Source organism: Cynoglossus semilaevis, chromosome W (genome assembly GCF_000523025.1).
Source record: "Cynoglossus semilaevis isolate Cse_v1.0 chromosome W, Cse_v1.0, whole genome shotgun sequence".
Classification (NCBI taxonomy): Eukaryota; Metazoa; Chordata; class Actinopteri; order Pleuronectiformes; family Cynoglossidae; genus Cynoglossus; species Cynoglossus semilaevis.
This window is the reverse complement of record NC_024327.1, coordinates 5,627,746-5,633,089: the sequence shown is the minus strand read 5'-3', so window position 1 is coordinate 5,633,089 and position 5,344 is coordinate 5,627,746. Positions and strand designations below refer to the sequence as shown.

The following is a 5,344-nucleotide window of genomic DNA, read 5'->3' as shown; positions in this document are numbered from 1 at the left end:
AGTCAACCATCCCTGCAGCCCTCCACCAGTCGGGGCTTCATGGCAGAGTGGCCCGACAGAAGCCTCTCCTCAGTGCAAGACGCATGAAAGCCCGCATGGGCTAAAAAAACACCTGAAGGATTCCAAGATGGTGAGAAATAAGATGCTCTGGTCTGATGAACTTTTTGGCCTTAATTCTAAGCGGTATGTGTGGTGAAAACCAGGCACTGCTCATCACCTGTCCAATACAGTCCAGTGACACAACAGTGAAGCATGGTGGTGGGGAGGGGGGGCATCATGCTGTGGGGATGTTTTTCAGCTGCAGGGACTGGACGACTGGTTGCAATCGAAGGAAAGATTAATGTGGCCAACTACAGGGATATCCTGGGTGAAACCCTTCTCCAGCATGCTCAGGACCTCAGACTGGGCCGAAGGTTCAACTTCCAACAAGACAATGACCCCAAGCACACAGCTAAAATAACGAAGGCTGTGGCTTCACAACAACTCCAAGACTGTTCTTGAATGGCCCAGCCAGAGCCCTGACTTAAACCCAATTGAAAATGGGTATCCACCAACGTTCACCATCCAACCTGACAGAACTGGACAGGATCCCCAAATCCAGGTGTGAAAAACTTGTTGCATCATTCCCATAAAGACTCTTAGCTCAAAAGGGTGCTTCTACTAAATACTGAGCAAAGGGTCTGTATACCTCACCATGTGATATTTCAGTTTTTCTTTTTTAATACATCTGCAAAAATGTCAACAATTCCGTGTTTTTTTAAATATAGTGTGCTGTGTGTACATTAATGAAGAAAAAATCAACTTAAATGATTTTAGCAAATGGCTGCAATATAACAAAGAGTGAAAAATTTAAGGGGGTCTGAATACTTTCCATACCCACTGTTTAGCTTTGGTTTCTTCAGGACAGTAAGACATTAAATAATAAAGTTAATAAAATAATAAACTGCTCCATTCATGCACATTTACATATACTGGTTTCTTAACTTTTCCTTGTCTTTTATTTTCATTCTTTTCCTTTCATAATTCCTTTACTTTTCTCACATGTTATATTATGTATTCATTCCACCAATTCCATTCACCCTCTTCTCTCCTTTCCTCTAAATCTGCTGTTACCATAGAGATCTTTCCTCCTACCACAGTCTTCAGCTGTCATACTTCTTTCTAATGACTATTGTATCATATGTATATATTATTTTATATATTCACCCTTGCTACTCCTGTTTCTCAGCACTTCCATGACAGCAGCATGTTTCCTGATGCTTTAAAGTGACTCATGATCATTTTAAAAAACCATGTTATGTCACACGCTCTGAACTTGTCTTAGAAATAACCTTTTTTCTTATTGATTATGTACAGTAGGGGCAATGATGTCATTATGAACTACACACAAACACTGTGGAGTTTGAAACCACACCACAAGGGCGATGAGCCTCTGTACCAGTTCTACTGTAAGCATGCCAATAAAGAGATAGCTGAAACAAAGACGCGGCACCTCAGTGTCATGACCAAGAATAGCAGTTCACTCACTGACAGAGCTGACACAGCTGCTGCTGCTGCAGCTGCATCAGCACACATACACCAACACCAGCTTATCTCTAATCATCTCAGCACTCCATAAATTCTCAGCTAAGAGGTGCCAAAGACTAAACATTAGGGAGAAGTGGTGCAGTCTGCTAAGAAAGGGCTGAAACAATGCACTGGAACAGTTTGAAGTATTTGAAAGATGCCATTTTTATTTAACCACTGATGGACAAAGTAACACAGTGAGGACACTTACAGAGAGGTTGCTTTAGATGACAGGTCTTGCACTTGGTCCTCCACAGATGCGGCAAGTCCTGCTCCAGTGAAACCATTCATGTGGGGTTTCCCTCAGAAGCCAGCAGCCAGAATCAGCTGCGCTGGTTCATCAAACTCAGGGATGTCATCCTCACTGGGGAGAAAAAAAGAAGTGATGCTGAAGGGGGGAGAGACAGAGAGAACGGAGGGGGAGAGAGGGATATGGAAGGGCAGGAAGCTGTAAGACTGTGAGCACGACTAGAGATTAGTGCTAACAGAGAGACAGAGCAAGAGGAGAGACAGAAGGGAGGGAAAAGAGAAAAACTATGTGGAGTAATGCAGCATATTACTGATTACATACTGTAGCTGGGTTGACAAAAATGTTCTGGGGGAGGGGCAGATTGAATTACCACCAACTTAACATATTTATTTAGTGAATCTGAATTTTTTTTTTAAACTCCAGAAGTCCTTTCTTCAGGACTGAGCTAAAGCTTAAACTATTCCAGTGGACAGATCTAAATGAAGTGGAAATGGCAGTTGGTCAAATGATAGCAACACAGTAGGTAGGCCAGAAAAGGCTAAAACTGAACAAAAAATAAAAAAAAAAAATTAACGCAAAAAGGCATTCAGGAAATTGGTTTTATTATGAAAAGGGACCCAAAGATATTTTAAGCATAAAATAGTAACATATCAGCTGAATAATAGTGGCCTAACTTACAGGAGGGTTGTTTAAACTTTTCTAATTGTGTGAAATAAATTTAACTAGAATATAAGTTATTTTATTTTCAGTCATTCAAATTACCTTAACGGTAAAGAAGATAATGACAGAGAAATATTTTTGTTAAGGAAGGGAAAGTCCTGGACAATCGAATTCCCCACCACCACCACACATATACATACTAATACACACTTATGCAAACATGAATAGAACAGTAAACTTTTGTTCTTTGTGCTCCATCACTGTACTCCTAGTACAGTAATCAATGTAATCAAGTGATGCTAAACACTTCAGTTTTTCCATCATGTGACGAGTCAAATTACATATGAAACAAGAAGAAAACCTCAAGTGTATTTGTCAATCTTACACACTAGACCATTAAATAGTAAATAATATGGTACAGTATGATTCATGTCACGACTTAAATGAAAACAACTCAATTTACATGTTTGTCCTAGAGTACACCAAGTGACACGTCAGTGTAAATCTGACACACAAACACACACACACACACACACATTTACGCACAGAATAAGAGAGTAACAGATGGTAGAAGACCTGAAAACCTGAAACAGTGAACTGCAGCGGGGACAAAGGTACTGAACACGTGTTGCTGCACGTCAGTGTCAGTCACAGTAATCAGCAGTGAACAACATCATAGCTTTATTTGCTTAATTTATGCAACTGTAATTCAGAAGGATGTAATGTTGTCAGAGAGCAGGTCAGACTGATCCTGGGATGATCTAACCTCCATCTCCTCATGTCCTTGCTGATGTCAAGAACTGTGTTGATGTCATGGATCCGTGACATAACTGAGCTCAGATCAAGCTGTTGCAATAAACTGAGAAGGAATGTGTGTCTGGAAAAACAATAACATGATAACGTCTGCAGATGAGATGAGACCAGCACTTGATATGAGCAGTGATGGTGGTGAGGAGAGGAGCACAGAATTGAGAAGCAGATTTTCCCCTGACTTTAAATATAACTGAGAAAAATATGTGTCATGTTTTATAAATAGAACACCATTACATAATACAGCAGGATTTCAGAGGTGTATGTGGAGGACTGGTTAGTCCAGCCTCAACTTCTACATAGTTAAAGTGTTAAACAGCATCACTGAGCATTTACTGAAAAAATAAATGTCAGAGAGTTGCAGGTTCACTGGACAGACCTAAGGGGTTGCCAGTTTAGCTGTGGATTAATTTTACCGTAAAGTACAATCTTCCTGTGGCTGTGTTTTTTGTTTTTTTGTTTTTGCTGCAGCTTTATAATTTATTACCACAATAATGAAAATTCCCAAGTGAAACTTAATTGTGAGCTGGTAATGATACATTACTGATTATTCTTTTACATCAGTATAGAATCTGTTTCATTTCCACTAGTGGGTCGAGGCAGAGGCCTCTCGCTGATGTTTCCTAGCAACACGGTGCCATATGTGTTGTAGGCACAAACTCTCAGCTCATTTTGGTAAAAGTGAAAATTGGAAACGCTGACATTTTTTTTTTACTAAAATTGCATTTATATGGAGCAGGGACCAAAAATAAGCAGGCATCAGGGCATATGCTCTTTAAAATATTCAAATTGACTAGAAAATACTACACACACTGCTCTATACTTTTTAATTTCTTAACGAATTACTTAAAAAAGGTAAACGTGTATGTATGTTTAAAAGTACATTTTCTACACTGTTGCGTAACACTAAGCATGACGTCTGAATCACTTTCATTAATAATAGGTTCTTTCTTCTAGGCTCTGCACTCATGTTCTCAAGTACAAAATGTTTTTAGAGGTCAAAATACAGTTTCTTAGATAAAAAAAAATTCACAATTATGTGTACTGTAGAATAATATGTACTGTAGAAAAATAGTATGAATTCTAAAGTATGAACTTTAAGCCGGTACAGCCATTCAATGAGTGTAAAAGTGCTGCCACCCTCAGGAAAAATGCTAAAATTACATACTTATGTCCAGTTTGTTTTGTCATGCTGCTTGAAATGTTGGTAAAATACAGTAGGCCGTAAGGTGAACCACGAAAAGTCCAAGAAATTGAATTCCGCTCCGACGTCTGCGAACTACACAATCTTTAGTTCATAAAAAAGGACTGATGTTAAGCTTACAGCAGAAAGTTCGTCGCAAAAGATCCTGCACATTTTTTATAATGTGGCAAACTTTTTGCTGTAAGTTTAACATTTAGACATCACACGGTGCGTCTGATTTATGACAAGAGCCGGGATCAGCTAACATACGACGACGACGACGATGACGATGATGATGTTTCAGGTTTAAGGTCACACCACTAGGGGAGTAACGAGACACTGAAGTCACGATACGATTTAACCACGATTTTAAAAAAGAATTCCAACCAAATCCAATGATCCTTTATTTGTCAGAACTCCCATCACCAACTGTACTGGTCTGTACTGGTCTGTACTGGTCTGTACTGGTCTGTACTGGGACCAATCAGAGGCCTGCGACCTTGTCATAGTGTAAGCCAGGACCGTTTTTTAATCCTGGTTTTTGAGGTTTCAGTGTCTTCTTTTGCATTTACCATAAAAGTCAGTTGTGGAGTCACACCCAGAGAATGTATGTATGCTAATCAAAGCTGAACACACATTGGTTCTGAGAGCTGATGACACCTTGGTCAGTGATGCGTGTCCTGTTGCCCGTCCCTCTGCATGGTATGATAATAATAATAATAATAATAATAATAATAATAATAATAATAATAATAATAATAATAATAATAATAATAATAATAATAATAATAATAATAATAATAATAATAATAATAAACATTTTATGTCATAGATAGATTTGTCTGCAGACTTACAGCAATGACTGCCACATCAGT

General features: G+C 38.8%; 1 protein-coding gene across 1 annotated transcript in view; it reads right to left on the bottom strand.

Moving 5' to 3' along the window:
• The window catches only part of LOC103397029 (citron Rho-interacting kinase-like), a 20,149-nt gene extending 17,476 nt beyond the window's left edge, over nucleotides 1-2,673 (bottom strand). Inside the window, exon 1 of the mRNA XM_017042625.2 lies at nucleotides 1,778-2,673. The gene's annotated coding sequence lies outside the window, so the exon portion shown is untranslated. The remainder of the gene's footprint in view (nucleotides 1-1,777) is intronic.
• Between the last annotated feature and the right edge of the window lie 2,671 nt (nucleotides 2,674-5,344).